At 49.8% G+C, this 18,757-nt stretch overlaps 1 protein-coding gene and 1 long non-coding RNA gene across 5 annotated transcripts in view; one reads left to right on the forward strand and one right to left on the reverse strand.

Moving 5' to 3' along the window:
- Positions 1-18,757, forward strand: part of MYO1D (myosin ID) — a 341,376-nt gene that overhangs the window by 272,054 nt on the left and 50,565 nt on the right. The gene's annotated exons all lie outside the window — the stretch shown is intronic.
- Positions 6,869-18,757, reverse strand: part of LOC149121194 (uncharacterized) — a 48,332-nt gene continuing 36,443 nt past the window's right edge. The window contains exon 3 of the long non-coding RNA XR_016223849.1: positions 6,869-18,754. This is a non-coding gene — a long non-coding RNA (uncharacterized LOC149121194). The remainder of the gene's footprint in view (positions 18,755-18,757) is intronic.

The following is an 18,757-nucleotide window of genomic DNA, read 5'->3' on the forward strand; positions in this document are numbered from 1 at the left end:
GAGGAAAGCAGTATGAACAGAGACCTCGGGAGGGCTGGAAAGTGCACTTGGGCTGCCCTGAGACTGAGCACAATAGGTGTGGCAAGATCAGAAGTGGTGTCGGGGCGAGCAGTGGGTCTGTGGGTGTGGCCAGATGGCCAAGCAACTGGAAGAAAGGTCAGTGACTTTGAATTTGTGCCAAAGGAGGAGGAAGTCACCAAGGAGGACATGAAGAGTAAGTAAAGGGGCCAGGGTGTGACCGCAGGACAGTTTAGGTGCTTGATGGGTGGGAGGTCAGAAAGGGAAGACTCAGGAGGTCACCTCCCAGGAGGAAGAGGTGGACACATGGCCAGAGCCTCAGCATAAAAGGAGACTGACCTAGAAAAGTCCGTTTGATTTGGTGCTGCTGAAAGAGCCACTAGGTGTGGGGGATGAAAGCCAAATTGCACACAAAACTTAAAAGATGAACCAGCAGTGTATTACCTGATGTCTTTCTATTCTAGAGTCTGTGCTTTCAAACTCAAAAGTGGGATTTTTTTTTTTTTTTTTTTTTTTTTTTTGGTGCACAAATTCATGAAAACCAGCTCCAGGCGTCTGCTCTGTAGGTGGGAACCTAGAAATCCAGTTAGGGATGTGTTCTAAGCTCAGACAATTAATGCTGACACCCAAACTGGCCAGATTCTAAAGTTGCCCTTCTGTAATGGCTGGAAGCAGTGATTCTGTGATTTGGGGGTTAGCAGGTGACCCTGAGGAGGTAGGGGTGCAGCGTTTGAACCAGGAACATGTGGGGATCCCGAGCCGCAGCACTGCCGAGGCTCTCTGCCTAGGGACCCTCTGTGCCCAGATTGCAGCTTGGTAGACCCCTGCTACGGACAGAAGACACAGGGCCACCACAGCGGGGAATGTGTTTACCATGTAACCGATTTTGTGTATGTGACACTTCACAGCCATACTCTGCTTGTTTCTCAGGTACAGCTTCTGCTGCCCTATTTTATGTCTTAAGCTTTCCAGTGGCTCCCTTGAGAGCCCTTGGCAACCTGTTTCTGAATCTGGAAGGTTCCACCTGCTGGATTATTTAGGCTCCATTTTCGGCTGTCACTGGCGGAAGCTAAATCCTACCTGTTGTTTTGTGGTGAGGCTGTGAGTCCATGGCCCTGCTCTTAGAGGGTAGCTACCTGTCCAGAAGAACTGAACTCAGACCTGAAAGGAAAGACGTAAAATAAATACGTGTGCCCAAGCAGGCCTGGATGGACTGTGGAAGGTGACATATCATCCCTGGTCTGAGTCACTTCTCCTTTTTAAAAGAGAGGCAATGGTAGGAGGTCAAAGCTGACGGTAAATTAAGAAGATAGGTGCCCCCCCAGCTACTCAGCCGTGCCCACGTGGGCTGCCAGCCTGCCATTTAGCCCAATTTGTTAGGTGGCTCAGATACCCTGATGTACTTTGGATATGCATCACAGAACTGTCTCTAGAGTTTTGTACTTGTCTTTAAAAAAAAAAAAAAAAAAAAAACTTTCCCCCTTCCTTTTATAGCAGTTTGGAGTCAGGAAGTCACAGTTGTTCTCAGAAAGCCTGGCAGGTGACTCTGAGGCAGTCCCCAGCTGTGCTGCCCTCTGTGACTCTCTCTCCCAGAGAGGGAGGAGTGGAACAGTCAGGAGACCAGGGTTCCTTTAAATATAAAAGCTTGTGCTTTAAAGGCTTGCTGTCAATCAAAGTGCTCGGAACCTAAATAGCAAATAGGGCAGGGTTGTGCGGTGCTTTGGGGGAGGTAGATATTTTGACATGCTCCCTCTCCCTTCTCCCTGACTCACCCCGTCTACCTAACAAGGAGCTGATTTTATGGCCGTTCTGTTCTCTCTGTTCAATTAGTGGGTTCTCTCCGGTAGATACAAAGGAATCACACAGAAGGCTTTTTGTGGCCTGATTTCCTGCCTGCCTGGTTTCTGCATGCTCATGGTTATGAGTGTGTCTCAGACGAAGGCGGCGATCGGCCAGAAGCCAAAACTGGGAGACAGTCCCTGGATGCTGTGCGGAGTGGGAAGCTGCCTTCTATGAAGCCTGATTTCTTCTCCCTTGCTATGCATCTGCGGCCGTGGGCCGTGTCGCTGGAGGCAGCCAAACGCAGTCGGCCCGGGAGTTCTGGAGCCTGCTGATTTAGTCCTGACCCCTCTGCTTCTGAAGGGCAGGATCCAGGCAGACTCCAGTGAGAAAAACATAGGGATCCTTAGAAGATAACAGAGAGGAAGAAGTCAACTTAGGGGAAGCACGCCCCAGAGGGAGTGATGGGTGAAGGTCACGGCCTTCCCTGTACAGGTGGGAGAAGGCAACACCCTGGGTGGATAGGAAACTGGCTGTGCACCTGCTGGGTCTCAGATATTAAGACCCGTGTCCATCCACCACCCTAAACCCTGCTTCCTGCTTGTCAATAATCACACCTAGGGGTGGGCTCTGTGGCGAGGGCGTAAAGCCGCTGCTGTGACACCAGCATCCCATGTGGCCACTGGTTCATGTCCCCGCTGCTCCACTTCCCATCCAGCTCCCTGCTAATGGCTTAGGAAAGACATTGGAAGATGGCCCAAGTTCCTAGGTCCCTGCCACCCACGTGGGAGACTGGAATAAAGTTCCTGGCTTTAGCCTGGCCTAACCCTGGCCATTGCAACCATCTGGGGAGTGAAGCAGCAGCTTGAAGGTCTCTCTGTTACTCTGCCTTTTCAAGTAAATAAGTAGATCTTTAAAAAAATAATCACACCACATGAATAGTTGATGCTATGTTTAACCAAGCAAGATGTATTATAAACATAATAAACTTACGATAAAATTTTGTTCATTTGTATCTTACACATTCAAAATTTTCATCAGTAAGAAGATTCAAAAGAAATCTAATGCAAGGCTTTGCAGCTTGAAGCTCCTATTTATTTATTTTAACTGAGAGGCAGACACACAGGCAAAGACACTCAGAGAAAGAACTCCCATTTGTTGGTTCATTCCCAAAATGACCACAGTGGCATAGACTGGGCCAGATCAAAGCCAAGGGCCAGGAGCTCAATGCCTCCTCTAAGGAGTTGAGCCATCCCTGCTGCCTCTCAGGGTGTGCGTTAACAGGAAGCTAGAATCAGAAGCAGAGCTGGGACTCAAATTAACTCAAACCCCAGCACTCTGGTTTGGGATGCAGACATCATGGCCAGCATCCTAACCACTTGGCCAAGCACCCACCTAGTGATGTTTCAGTTGATTGAGTTGTACAGGCAGTCAAAGATCTTGGGATTGGAACTACAGGAAGTTTGAAGAACACTTGACCTGGACAAAAGGAACCTTGCTAATTATTTGTCTTGTACTGTAGAATGCTTTTGTGGGGAGCAGCCCGGACTAGACTGAGTTACTGGAATTAAGACTTATTCTATGCATCTGCTCTCCCACAATATGGCGCTGGGAGAGAAGTAAACAGCTTCTACACAGCTGCCTCCAGTTCAGCTAATAAACTGTAGGACTTGCTCCTGATTGGAGGAGAGCAGCGTACTCGGCGTGTGGGCAGCCGAGTTGGGATTGGCGGAGGAGGACTATAAAGGAGGAGAGAGACGGCATGCACCAGGGACATCTATGGGGAACATCTAAGGGGAACATCTAGCTGAAGGAACACCTGTGCAGCCCCCGAGAAGAGCCGGCCGGCGGTGTGCCGCTCCCCTGCGGAAGTGGGGAATGTGGCCAGGGGGAACTGCCCTTCCACGGAGGTGGAAGGGATAGTAGCCAACCCGGGAAGAACCAGCAGCAAACCCGGGGAGGGCCGAGCAGACGAAAGAACAGCGCAGGGCTTAGTGTCGTTCCTCCACGAAGAGGGGGAGCGACAGCTTTCATCTTAATATTTTGTGCAATTGTACATAAAATACAGAAATTCTGAATTATTTCATCAAAATTAGTGTTTTAGACTTGGTTTCCATATATTAACATTTTATTCACTTTATTAGCAATAATAGTAGCAGCTACTTGTTGCTAGCTCCTCATACTATGTCAGTAACTTTAAATAAATTATCTGATTTAATCTTCTAAGTCACTCTGTTGTTGCAAGACAGGCTTTTCTCCACAGAGGAAGAAACTGGGGCTCAGAACTTCCGAAGTTCATGAAAAATGGAATTTAAGAACAAGTTTATTTTGGTGCAAAGAAAATGTGAAACCTTATAAGTTTTTTCATTGACCTTTTTGAAGACTCCTCGTATTGCTAATTTACTGAAGATCACACCACTATTAAGTTACAATGCGCACTCAGAGTCAAACCAGCCTTGTGGCGTGGCAGGTTGAGCCCCTGCTGGAGATGCCAGCATCCTGTGTCAGAGTGCTGGCTCAAGTCACAACTGCTCTGCTTCCGATCCAGCTTCCTGCAGATGCACCAGGGAAGGTAGTGGGAGGATGGCCCAAGTGCTTGGGCCCCTGCCATCGGTGTGGGAGACCCGGATAAAGTCCCTGGCTCCTGGGTTTGGCCAGGCCCAGACCAGGCATTTAGGGAATGAACCAGCTGATAGAAGATTTTTTGTTAGTTCCTCTGTCCTGCTGTCTCTGCGGTTCTGCCTTTCAGATAAATAGTAAACATTAAAAACAACAACAACATTCAAGATAGAGCATATTTTCAAACATTACTTCAATAGTGAATTATAACTACATAGTCGCAGTCATGAAGCCCTGTTTGAAGTTGGAAAACTTTTAGAACTAATCTTAGCCAAGCATGGAAGCCCTGTTCATAGTTACAGGACACTGAATTGATGGGAGTCAGTTTTCTTCAGTGCTTGCTATGTGCCAGGATACAGGTAGCAAATATAACAGTTCTCAGGGAGCTCACAAGCTGCAGAGGGGATGAGCCATGCACACAGACTAGAAACTGACATCCCGAAGACAAAACAGGCTGACGGCAAAGAGCCTCACTGCAGAAGGGAGGCCACAGGGAACTGCCAGAGGGAGTGGCCCTGCAGCTGAGGTCTGTGCGACAACTAGAAAGGCAAGATTTGGGGTGTAACCAAGCAGGAGTCAGCTTGTGACAGTGGCCAGGCTGGCGGGAGCGGCGGGCATGGGCGGGGAGTGGAGAAAGGCAGAGATGGCCCACACCAACTCACTAGAGGTCATGCGTGCAGAGAGAAGGCTCCTTAACAAGGAGACTGACGTGGCCTGGGCCACATGGAGGCTGGGTTAGCATCAGCAAGAGGGAGGCTGGCCCTGGGAGGGGGAGGCAGCCGCTCACACTAGTGCTTCAGCCGTGGCGGTGGTGAGAAAGGACTCACCTGGGCTGGAAGAAAAGCTAGACTTTATTTACAGCTGGAGTGCCTGGGTAGGGGGGCCTTGGCAGAGAAAAGCAGCCCCTCCGGGAAGTCACGTCAGACACCCTCTGTGGGAGATGTCGCAGAAGTTACCTCCACCCACACGGTGTGAAACTCAGCTGACGGGAGTGGGGGATGGGGGGACTGAAGTGCCAGGGGCCAGGGAGAGATGCTGCGTCCTTGTTGACAGAGGGAAATAGAGGGTCCGTGATGTGTTGTCAACAGGAGTGAAAGCAGCGTGGACTAAATTGCAGATGAGGAGGAGAGAGTGGAGGCTATTGGTGTATAGACCCAGCTCTGTCATAAAAGGAAACCAGTTGATAATACCTAAAGTTGATAAGCTAAGCAAGAGCAGTATCCACATGTCAGTAGTTGGAGTTAGCCATGGAAAGGAATTATAGAAGTTTATTTTTTGAAAGAAATTTTTTAAAAAAGATTTTGTTTATTTGAAAAAGTTAGAGAGGGAGAAACAGAGAGAGTGTGCTTCTGTCTGCTGGTTCACCCGTGGTAAGGAGCCAGGTGCTTCTTCCAGGTCTCCCATGTGGGTGCAGGGGCCCAAGGACTTGAGCCATCTTCCCCTGCTTTCCCAAGCACATTAGCAGGGGGCTAGATGGGAAGTGGAACAGCCAGGACACAAGCCAGCACCCATATGGGATGCCAGCATCACAGGCAGTAGCTTAACCCGCTGCTCCACAACAGCGGCTGTATGAAGTAAGGGAGCAGGGGTCCAAGGACTGTTGCTGTCTGGCTGTGTCAGTCCTCTGTGCGGGTAACTTTTCCAAGGGACAAAAGGGCAATGTTTTTAATTCCTTAAGTCAGACTTTCTGGATGTGGAATGGAAGTGCTTATTGATTTCCCAAAACTAATTGAACATAGAGAAGAGGCATTGAAAGTCTTACTTCTTCAAAATAATAATTCCAAAACATTCCCATTTTTTTTTTTAATTTTTTTGACAGGCAGAGTGGACAGTGAGAGAGAGAGACAGAGAGAAAGGTCTTCCTTTTGCCGTTGGTTCACCCTCCAATGGCCACCGTGGCTGGCGCTGCGGCCGGCGCACCTCGCTGATCCGATGGCAGGATCCAGGTGCTTCTCCTGGTCTCCCATGGGGTGCAGGGCCCAAGGACTTGGGCCATCTCCACTGCACTTCCCTGGCCACAGCAGAGAGCTGGCCTGGAAGAGGGGCAACTGGGACAGAATCCAGCACCCCGACCGGGACTAGAACCCGGTGTGCCGGCGCTGCAAGGCGGAGGATTAGCCTAGTGAGCCGCGCGCCAGCCAACATTCCCATTTTAAAACATGCTGGGGGGTGGGAGGCATTGTGGCACAGCAAGTTAAGCCTCCACTTGGGACACCCACATCCCATACTGGAGCACTAATTCAAGTGCCTAGCCGTGTGGGCACTTGGGGAGTGTGCCAGCCAATGAAGATCTCTCTCTCTCTCTCTCTCTCTCTCTCTCTTTATTTCTCTTTCTCTTTCTCTTTCTCTCTTTCTTAGCCTTTCAAATAAATAATAAATAAACATTTTTAAAAATACCTTTTAAAAATGAAATGTGCTAGACAATGATGTTGGGAATGCCACAAGCATCAGAAGCAAGGGTTGGTTCCCGTCTTGCCCTGCAGTAGTTTGAGCATTTCCTACTGAAACCCTACAGCCCTAGAGACAGCAGAGCACGGGAATCACCACCCCAGTGCCTACCAGAACCTCTGGTTTCTGTCACCCATTGGGCAAGCTCGATGGGACTGCGTGTTCTAGGAAGGAAAGGCTTGGTGCGGGCAGTAGTCTGAGGGAGCACCCGGGGAGTGGGCACACAGAAGTTCCAGCTGAGACAGTGGCAAGTGCATGTGGAATGAAGACCTGCATGGCCAGTTTATGAAGTGCACACGCGCACACGCCCCACCCACTGCCGCACCCGCTCTCCCTCCTCCTGCCCCGCACACTTCTCCCTGTTTCACTGACCTGAGCAGGAACAGCAGGAAGATCCCTCTGAGGTCTCCTTTCTGGGTCCAGTTTTGAGTTAGTTTTGGTCATAAAGAATTTTCTTCTTCTGTCTTTTTATTTACTTTTCTCTCTGCCCCTAAGCCTCAGTCTTTGCTGCTGTGACTTTTTTTCCCTCTGTTTGATGTAAGGCGGAGAGACAGAGACAGACAGAAATCCTCCACCTGCTGGTTTACTCCCAAAATGTATGCAACAGCCAGGGCTGGGCCAGATCACAGTAGGGAACCAGGAAAACCAGAAACTCCATCCAGAGACTCAAGCAGCTGAGCCATCCCCTGCTGCCTCCCAGGGTCGGCGTTAGCAGAAAGCTGGAATCGGAGCCAGGACGCAATCCCAGGCACTGAGATGTGGGCTGTGGGTTCCCCAGCAGCAGCTCAACGGCTGCTCCAAGTGCGCACCCTGGAGCTAACCCTCTGCCCTCACCTGAAGACCAGTCTGCCACTGCTGCCCTCACCGTGGACTCCCTGACAGCAGAGATGTGGATTCGTGGAGCATTGTTTATGGCATTTGTTGACATGTTTAGGGTATGTGTGTGTGAGAGAGCGACAGAAACAGGGGAGTTGTGTTAAAAATCCATTCTGTCCCTGACTCCTCAGTATGGCTGGGATTTCACCCAGTCTTTTAGATTCTTGAACTTCACAACTGTGGCTATAAAAAAGGCTTTGGAAGCATGGAGAGTGTTGGAAGAGCCTTACAAAGCCTGATAACCTTAGTGTGCGGCGGGTGGGGGTTGGGGGGACACCATCTTATCCCCCACCTCATGGCCAAGGAATTCGAGGAGCTATAAGACAAGGCCTTGACCTCCAGAGACAGATGAGGACCTGGGGCACAGGGACTGCTCCTTATCCTTGGCAGTCCCCGAACACACAGGTCATACAGCCCTGACAGGCAGCTCGGCAGCTCCTCCGGAGGAGGACCGGGAGGAGTGTGCAGGGCACGGCAGGCAGCCCTCAGCCTCCCCTGCCCCACCACTGACTGTGTGCAGAGACTGTGGGAGAATCTTCCCACAGTTCCCTTGGTGATGGAATGACCATCACCATCCCGCTCAGGGAGTATGGTCCTGTCTAACCAGAGCCCCTGGTGCTGTGGCTTCTTGTGGCTCCCAGGGACTATGGGAAGCCGCTGTCTCCTCCTAGGGACTCTGCTTGTGATACCTTCACATACTCACCCTCCCTCTTTATTCCTGAATCATCTTTTCTGGCTCTGGGATCTAATCCGACTATACCTGCCGGAGGTGAGTGCCCAGTGGAAAGCTGTCACAGCAGGTGATAGACAGCTCAACGTGTACAGTCAGCTGGCTGTGAGTTCACCTGCCCTTAGTCATCGCTTGGGGATTAAGGCTTTAGGAGAAGGAAGACACTGAACCAGGGGACTCAGCTTCCTGGGTGTGTGCTGTGGCTCACCCAGTGGGCGGTGGGAGGGGACACTCCTGTCTGTCTAAGGCACTTCCTTCCCCTACCACGGGCATCCACCTGCTAAGACACTGGTTGGTAGGAGAGAGCCCTAGGAGAATTGCGTGGAGCGTCTTCCCGGCAGCCGGGCAGGTCTGACAGCAGCACAGGCGAGTTCCTGTTGGCGACACCTGTGCCACTGCCAGGATTAGTCACCGCCCAGCAGGCCTGTGACGCAGCCCAGAGCAGGGGGATCCCCAGTGCACAGTAGAAGTGAAATTCGCCCGCCACGGTCTGCACCCCTGAGAAAACACGCTGCTCGCAGAATAGTACGTTTTCCACATGCCCGCATGGGAGGGCTCTGTGATGTGGGGGCAGTCCACAGCTCTGCCGCTAACCATGCTGGTCGCAAGCATTCACTCACAACATCAAGCCGGATGCATTTGTTTAAAAGGTACCGAGTGATCTCGTCATGGGATTTATGGGTTCCTCACCAGCTAACATTCACCGCGCACTGGGAACACACAGGACTTCCCCAGGCATTTGGGGTGGCTCTCAGCATGACTCAGAGCCCCCAGTGAAGGCCAGGTTGGAGCACCTGGAACCAGAGAGCAGATCCCTGGACTGTGCCTGAGAGAGGCAATGCCACTGCCCTTCCAACCGGCCTGGGGCATGTGTACTCTGGCCAGGGCGGGGCACCCTACAGAAAGCATGAGAAAGGCAGGTCCCTCCCCCCGGAGCTGAGACTTGAGTGGGGAAGAGTCACAGAAGGTGGGACCCGCTCTGATTGTCAGTTCCAACTTCTATCCAAAATGCCCGTGTGTCGTCATCTGTGGGGACAGTCCTGGTATCTGCCCATTGTCCCAACATGACAATCAACACAGAGGCCTCCTTTGGCCCTCAGGCACGTCCCAGACACGTGGCAAGTCCCTCGGGCTCCTGACTTGCCCACTACACAAAGCAGGTCACAGGGCACGCGAGCTCATCCGTCAGACCCTCTTCTGGCAGGCAGCGCTAGCCACAGTGAGGGAGACTGGCCTTCCAGCGAGGGCAGTGGGATTGTCACCACTTGCCTTGAAAACAATCTGGACTGGCCCTTGCTTACCTGCTGGTTGTAAGGATGTCTCGGTTTCTGATTATAATTTTTTGTTCTGCCACCAGTTGCATGGATGTTCTGAGCTCACTTTGGTCCTTGAAGTTCTTGCTGATTCTCAGGAATGGTACCAGCTGTCTGGCTGCCTGCCAACCTGCCCCCACCATTTTTTCCTTTGATGCAATATCATAGAGATATAAAAAGGATTCTGAGAAATACTTCTGGGGGAAAAATAGATTTTTGGAGGGGAAAAGACCTTACCCATTCAGAGGAGCTCTGCTCACCAGGGTTGGGCTGGACATGTGCCTGGTCTTTTCTAGGAAGCGGCCACTGACCATGACAGTGACAAACCACACCAGGAGTTGCTTTGCGAGCCTTGCAAATCAGTTTGACCCAGCCATCCCCACTTCTGAGCCCTGTCTCTGAAACTAATGAAGGTACCTTTGAGATGATGATTGGATCCGGGCCTAGTTGCTGCTGAGGTTCAGGGCTGAGCTAATTGGGTGTGGCTGCAGAACCTGTAATGGTGGCCTCATTAGCACCCCTGAACAAGCCGGCTTCCACCCAGGTATACAAGGTGCTTTTGGTAAAAATGCACCTGGTAGCTGTCCCTACACTATGGCCTGCTCCTAGTGCTCCTGGACTTCTGTGTTCTGAGAATGTGTGCACTTGATGAAGGGGCCATGGCGGGAGCCCAGGCACCCAGCATGTCTGAGCCTCAGAACAGCAGCACCTGGCCTGGAGGACGCAGGCTGTGGGGTGGGGCTGGCCTGCTCTAGAACGACCCTGCTCCTTACTGGACGGGAGCACGTGGGGGCTTTGCTCAGCCTTGCACGCTCGTTTCCTTGCAGTGCGGTGAGGAGAGCAGAGCCTGCTCCACGAGGTTGTTGGGGAAATCTGGCCCCGTGGTTACTGAGCACCTGGCACGGCCAGGGCCCCTCACAGGTGCTCAGTGGCTGGAGGCCTCTTTCGTTTGTGATGTCCTCGTGAGAGCAGGGTCTGACCTGATACATGTGTCCAATTACTCAGTGTGTATTTGCTGAGCACATGTCTCTTGTCCAACAGAGGCATCTGTCCTGGATTTCCAGCCAGGATCCTGTTTATCTCAGGCTGCTCAGCCCTCATGCAGCTCTTCTCTCTTGCTTTTTTCCCAGTTTGTTAACTTTTTTTTTTTTTTTTTTTTGACAGGCAGAGTTAGACAATGAGAGAGAGGCAGAGAGAAAGGTCTTCCTTTTCCGTTGGTTCACCCCCAAAATGGCTGCTGTGGCCGGCACACCAAGCCAATCCAAAGCCAGGAGCCAGGTGCTTCCTCCTGGTCTCCCATGGGGTGCAGGGCCCAAGCACTTGGGCCATCCTCCACTGCCTTCCCAGGCCACAGCAGAGAGCTGGACTGGAAGAGGAGCAACGAGGACAGAATCTGGTGCCCCAACCGGGACTAGAACCCGGGGTGCCGCCGCCACAGGCACTGGCCCAGTTTGTTAACTTCTGCCATCACCTCCCCATCTTGTGAGTAGTTTCCCCCGCCCTAGGCCAGAAACTGCCATTCCCAGCAGGGCTTCCTTGCTAACACCCGGGGCAAGCGTGCCTGCCTCCCTTGCGTGGCAGCACGGGCCAAGCTCAGGCTTAGGTAGCAAAGCCCCCACTGGGGAGGCCCAGCCTCTGCTTCCCTGGCTGGCTGGTTGAAAGCATCAGACAACTGGCTCGTTATGGTGCCTCCGGATGTAGTTAGCAGGAAGTTTAAAAGGAGAAAGACCAAAAGACTTCTAAAAGTTGCTTTTTTACCACACTTCTGGGGAGTTTGTAGTTGAGGCTCCAAGTGTGTAGTCAGTTTGTGCATGAGAAACGCTGCCTGTGCTGTGGTGGGCAGCCAGGCCTGCTGCCACCTACCACAGCAAGGGCTCTGACTCAGAGGCTGGAAAGTGTTCTCCCCACTGTGGCCATACTCAGTTCACTTTCAGAGCATCTCACTGTTGTTCCCAGGAGCTACAGCGTGGCCCCGCCTCCTGCATGCACCTGCAGGCCCACACCCATTTCTTCAAGCAATATGCACCCCCTCACTGCCTGCCCCCGGGGTTCAGTTTTTGGGGTGTTTTTGTTTTTGTTTTTAAAGATGTATTTATTTATTTGCAAGTCAGAGTTACACAGAGAGAGGAAAGGCAGAGAGAGAGAGAGAGAGAGAGAGAGGTCTTCCATCCGATGGTTCACTCCCTAATTGGCTACAACAGCTGGAGCTGTGCCAATCTGAAGCCAGGAGCCGGGACCTTCTTCCGGGTCTTCCATGCAGGTGCAGGGACCCAAGGACTTGGGCCATCTTCTACTGCTTCCCCAGGCTATAGCAGAGAGCTGGATTGAAAGTGGAGCAGCTGGGTCTCAAACCGTTGCCCATATGGGATGCCAGCGCTTCAGGCCAGGGCGTTAACCCACTGCTCCACAGTGCCAGCCCCTTTTGTTTTTCTCATTGATTAATTTTAAAGGCAAGGGTTGTCGAGGGGAGAGGTCTTCCATCTGGTAATTCACTCTCCAAATACCAGCAACAGCCAGGGCTGGGCCCAGCCGAAGCCAGGAGCCAGGAACTCCCTCTGTGTCTCCCTTGTGGGTGGCAGGGATCCAAATACTAGCATCAGGAGGGAGCTGGATGGGAAGCAGAGCAGCTGGAATTCAAGCAGCACTCCAGTGAGGGATGCTGAGTCGCAGGCAGTGGCCGCAGGCAGCGACCTAACCTATGTCACTCTGATGCTACTTGTTTGATTGCTGTCTGTGCACGTGACCCGCCTCCTCCGCTAATGAAGTGCAAGTTCATAGATAACAGGGAATGTGTCTCTCTTGTGTGTGTCTGAGTCACTGCCGACACCTGGCCCAGGGAGCAGTAGATAACTATCAAAGGAGGGAAGGCGGGAGGCAGGGCCATCAGCCTCAAGTACTTGAGCCAATATCTGCTGCTTCCCAGGATGTGTCTCAGCAGGGAGCTGGACCCAGAGCAGAGCTGGGACTCGAACCAGGCACCCTGATAACTGATGCAGCCATCCCAAGCAGTGACTTGACCACTGTGCCAAATGCATACCCCTGGTTACTAAGCATTTGGGGAAAAAAATGGAACTTCATTAATAGTCTATGTATCTAAACAAAATGTTTCCCTTCATGTCAGGGCTGTGTAGTGATTACTGCCTCTCTCCCTGAGAACCCAGTAAAAATCCCCATCGATACCTTGTTGCTGAGAGGTGACTGATACAAATCAAAGCCATTTGGAAGTGTGAATCAAAAGGCTTTCAAATGTGCCCCCCCCCTCCAAAGACAGAAAAGACACACTTTCTCATAGCATGAAAGGTTCCCGGAAATGATCTCACAGATTATGGTGTACATCTAGAGTCAGAGGGAAAAAAAACTCGAAATTTTCCAGCACCTATATCCTCTGCTCTAAGAATTTCTTTGAGAACCATATCTTAATAAAATAACACTCTGATGCCAAAGGAAAGTGCTTATAGAAGGGTTTTTTTTAATATATAATCTTATATCCAAATTGTGATCACGGTTTTGAAAAGAAAATACAAGGTACTGCAAAACGTTGGTGGAAAATGGAAGGGAAAGATAAGTTTATCTGGGTTTAAAAAATGTTTAAGTCCCTGCATCCTTTCTTCATAGAACACATTTTCTGTGAGCTTTTCAAAGACCCCTCAAATGCATTAAAAGACTAAGGGGTTGAAATACATGAAATTTGCCCCCCCCTTAGATAAATTTTAAATTTTTTCCAAAAAAGTCTGGAGAGGGGGGCGAGTGAGCTTTGTGGTGCAGCAGGTTAAGCTGCTGCTTGGGACACCTGCAGCCATATGGGAGCGCCACTGCCAGTCCCAGCTACTGCAGGTCCTGGGCAGCTTCCTGCCAATGTGCCCACAGTGCCTTCCGCAGGCATTTGGGGAATGAGCACATGCTCACTGTCTCGCTCTCGCTCTCTCTCACTTTGCCTTTCAAATAATCTTTTTTAAAAAAGTGTTAGGGATGGAAATAATGAAATGTGATTTTAAAAGAAGATAATGGTCATAAATATTTGAGAAAATATGTTGAACTTCAAACAGTCTAAATCCCTATTGTGTACAGATTATAAAAGTATGAATTTTTCACCATTTTTTATACAAATTTTTCTTTAAGGAACGTCCCCTGACAAGCAAAAGACAAACAAAAGACCCCATTCAGTAATTTAGGTGCCCTTGAGGGTCATGGCTTTGGCTGCGTGTTCTCCATGAAGGGGGGTCATTCCTGTGTGAATTGTGTGCGTGCTGTCACTCACACAAGCACACATTCCCAAGTCCTTGGGAAGCAGAAGTTAGTGATAAGTAGAATTGACTTTTGTCTACCCCAAAGGCCATGCTAGGCTCTGCTCAAAACACTGTGCATCTTAACTCACACCAACTTCACATCTCAGGGAGGTGGAACCTTTCATAACTGAAGAAACTGAGGCACAGAGACAATAAGTAATTTGCTCAAGATCACAGCTAATTAATAACAGACAAGAACCCAGCATCTGAACCCTGGACTACACCACCTGATGTAAGGTGCTGGTATGATTGAAAGCACAAGGAGCTAAACACTTAGAGCAGAAGCACATTTTAGAGTAGAGAATGAGAGGGGCAACAGAGACCGACCTTTGCAAATGACCTCCGTTCCCTCTCCTTTGCTGGGGATTCATTCCATAGCAAACCAGGGGGAATGGTGGAGTAAGAGGTAACATTAGGTTTTCTAGTCCTGCCGCACTCACAAGCAGCTCGTCTTCCATGGGGCCTGGGCACCCAAGTGTCGCCTCTTACTCCTCCCTGCAGGGAGGGCCCTGCCCCACAAGGAGTTCCTGTGACTACCCTGCAACCCCCCCTGAAGATGATCTGAGTTAAACCAGATGAGAGGCTTGGCAAGTACTGGACCACCACCAACCTGGGTTTTTGCATTCTTAAATCTTTGGAGGGGTCAGCCAGCATTGTAATACAGTGGGTTAAGCTGCTGCCTGCAACCCCAGCACCCCATATAGGAGCACCAGTTCGAGTCCTGGCTGCTCCACTTCCAATCCAGCTCCCTGCTAATGCACCTGGAAAGGCAGTGAAAGATGGCTCAAGTACTTGGGCTCCTGCCACCCATGTGGGAGACCAGAATGAAGTTTCTGGCTGCCAGCCTTGGCCTGGCCCAGCCCTGGCCATTATAGACGTTGGGGGAGTGAACCATCAAATAGAAGATCACTTCTCTGTGTGTGTATGTGTGTGTGTGTGTGTGTGTGTGTCACTCTGCCTTTCAAATAAATAAGATAAATCCTTTGGGAAAAAAAGCCAAAAAAAGATAATATTTTGTGACACCTGGAAATTCTATGAAATTCAAATCCCGTGTCCACACGTAAAACTGTATGGGCTCACGGCCGTGCCTGTTGGCATCCATGCTGCAGTGTTGGGCAAGGTGAGTGGTCGCAACACAGGCCCACGCAGGCACAACCCTTACTGTCTGGCCCCTCACGGGAAAATGTGGCTGACCCCAAACCAGACCCGTGGAGCAGCTCAGGCTGCCCAGAGAAAGGCTCATGTTACTTTGCTGAGTGGCGGCTGTGGTGCCAAAACCTTGGATTTCACCTTTTTTGGGGTGTCCCATGGATCCTGACCGTAGTTTGCATTCGTCATAGCCTTGGGACACCTTCCCTGCATTGACTGTCACCAGGCCACATGCAGATTCCTCAATGAGGAGCTTAACACAGCTCACCTTCTACAGACCCAAAACACTGTGACACTCACATTTTCACTTCTTTTTAAGATTTTATTTTCTTATTTGAGAGGCAGAGAGACTGACAGCATTCCCATCTGCTGGTTCACTCCTCAAAGGCCCACAGTACCCAAGACTGGGCAGGGTCGAAGGTGAGAGCCAAGAGCTCTAAAGTCTTCCAGGTGAGTGGCAGGAAGCCAAGCCCTGGTGCCGTCACTGCTGCTTCCCAGGGCGTGCATCAGCAGGAAGCTGGAATCCGGAGCTGAGCCAAGTCTTGAACCCAGGCTCTGTAGTGTAGTACACAAACATCCTGACCAGAGGCTAACCACTAAGCCAAATGCCCGCCCCCTATTTTTTACTAGTTACTGTTGTCCATTTTTAAAATTTGAAGCTCAAGCATTGGTTGCTGAGTAGAACTTCATTTTTAAAACTTGAAACCTCATAGCCACAGACTCCACCTCTGCAGGTTCTGTTCCACTTTAGCAAACTTTACCTGCAGGCGGTGTTGCATGGTCTGTGTGACTTACGGCAGCTGCTCGGCCCGTGATGGTTTCCTGCACCTACCAGGCACCCCTCAGGAGCCGCATTCGTCTCCCATTGAGTGCCTGCCACGCTCCAGGCCTGACCACTCTGCCCGGGCCGCGTCTCAGAGTCCACATTGGGAACAGCCGTAAAGAGGCAGCTGAGAGGGAGGGAGGGATGTTGGGGGGGCAGTGAGGGACGTGTGCTTGTCTTCTTGGAACTGTACCTATGGAAGGCACAAAATCTGTTATCTTTATATTAATTTCAACAAAAAATAATAAGGAAGCAAAAAAGGAGGGGGGAGTTTAAAAAATCTCCTTACAACCTATTCCACTTGTCTTATTATAAATCAGTGCAGATGAATAATTTGGACATGTTATTAATAATTTCTTGAAATGAGATCACATAGCCACCTAAATTGTCATTTATTTTAGCCAGACAGTATCATGCTGTATAAGTTCAATATGAATGTTATGATTAAAAATTTGAATAACAATATAATACTTAAAAATGAAAAAGAAACAGTTGCATTAGAGTTAGAAAAATGTAGAGTGCCAGGCAGTGGGCCTAGTGGTTAAGATGCTGTGTCCTGTATCAGAGCCGCTGGGTTCTATGCCCAGCCCCAGGCCCTGTCCCCAGCTTCCTGCTAAGGTAGGCCTTGGGGGGCATCAGATGATGGCTCAGACAGTTGGGTTCCTGCCACCCCCATGGAAGACCTGGGTGGAGTCCCTAGCTCCAGCTTCAACCCCCATCCCAGGGCCACTGTGGGAATTTGGGGAATGAACCAGCAGATAGGAATGTTTTTGTGTTTTGTTTTGATTTTAGAAAATTATTTTTTAAAAGAATGAGGAATAGGTGAAGCTGAATGTTGGAGTCCGTGGGAGCCCAGAGGAAGATGTTCCAGAACAGTAGGGCCCTAATAGCCGTGTCCACCCACCACATGCTGGGCCCTGGGTTCCCCCGAGCACAGCCCCTGTTCTCCTCCACCTTCTGGTGGGGCAAACACACAAGAACCAAGGACACAGATGAATAAAATCAATCTCATATTGCAGTAAACGCTAAGGAGGAGTAAGCAGGATTCTGAGACAGAAAGCTAGAAGAAGGTGACCGCCCACACACAAAGCAGTCAGAGAAGGCCATGTGAAGAACTGACGTTTAAGCTAAAGCTTGGGTGATGGAAGACCAGTCCAGGCAAAGAGAGCAGCTGGAGCAGAGGCCCTGAGATGGAACAGAACTTAGTGTGCCTGAGGACCTGGAAGGGAACCAGCAGCTGGAGAGACAGACGAGGAAGTAGCTGAGCGTGTGCACATGGTGGAGGGGCGAGGAAGCCTGAGGAGGGGCAGGCGTTGCAGGCAGGGGTCTGGAGCAGCACAGCTCGCTGGGAGCTGTACCCGAGATGCCCTGGGGTTCTGGCCAAGAAGAGCAGGAAGGGCAAGCTGCGGAGTCTGGGAGGAGCAGGTTGTGACAGTGCGTTGTGTTGGGTTGGGCAGAGGGGCTGGAGTTTTACCCAGCAGACCCCAGGCAGCCAGAGCAGAGGGGGACCGTGTTTTCAGTAACCTCTCTGACAACAAAAGTCACTCTATTTAGAAAATTTGGAAAATGTTCACAAGTAAATTAAAGAAACTCTGCAAGCACACATTCAAACCATTGTCAGTATTCTATATCTGCTGTGTGTATGCTTGTGTGGTTTTCCAAAGTTGAGAATTTTCCTCTCGTTCTGTTTTATCATTGCTTTTCCCTTAACAATACACTAGCAAACATTAGGAAAATGTCTTCCTGAGTCACTGACCTTTTCCAGAATAGTTTGTAATGCCTGTGGCCGCTGCAGACTAACAGGGAACTACATGTATTTAACCAGCCCTGTGGTTGAACATCTGGATTGTTCCTGGTCTTCAGCATTATGAACAGTGATGTGATAATTATCCTTAGAGAGATACATTTATTCATGTCCATAGCTATTTTCTTGAGAATTCCTAGAAATTGAATTCTGGGGCCAACGGGTATATATTTTTTGAGGTTTATGGTATATATTTCTCGATTAGCTCCATAAAAAGCTTGTACCACTTTATGCTCCTGCCAGCCAAGTATGAGCTTGCCTCATCTACTGAATTAGTCACTCAGCACTACATTTGATTTGCCAATTTGACAGAGAAAAAACTTTGTGTATTCACTGTTTTAGACTGAGTTTCTTAAATGAAATTAAATATGTTCTCCCAGGGGTCTATTTGCCATTTGTGTTTCTTAAATTGTTCATATCCTTTGTTTTTTTTTTTCTTTTGGTGTATGCATCATTTGGTTACTAATTTTTAAGAGCTGCTTACATAAAACACTGTAAACTGTCATTTTTGTTGAAAATATTTCTTCAGTCTATCTTTAAAAGCTACATTATTTTTTTCTATAGAAGTTTTGCATTTTTATGTGGTCAAATCTATCTTTTCCTTTATCATTTTCATGAAAGCTTTAAAAATTATTACCTACCCAAAGATCAGGTAAATGTTCACTTATATCTATATCTCCTTTTAAAAAAAATTTATTTATTTATTTGACAAGTAGAGTTGCAGACAGTGAGAGGGAGAGACAGAAAGATCTTCCATCCACTGGTTCACCTCCCAAATGGCTGCAACATCCAGAGCTGGAGCCCATCCGAAGCCAGGAGCCAGGAGCTTCTTCTGTATTTCCCACATGGGTGCAGGGGCCCAAGCACTTGAGCCATCTTCTGCTGCTTTCCCAGGCCATTAGCAGGGAGCTG

The sequence above is a fragment of the Oryctolagus cuniculus genome, chromosome 17, assembly GCF_051225735.1.
Source record: "Oryctolagus cuniculus isolate XC-2025 breed Fujian yellow rabbit chromosome 17, ASM5122573v1, whole genome shotgun sequence".
In the NCBI taxonomy this organism is placed as follows: Eukaryota; Metazoa; Chordata; class Mammalia; order Lagomorpha; family Leporidae; genus Oryctolagus; species Oryctolagus cuniculus.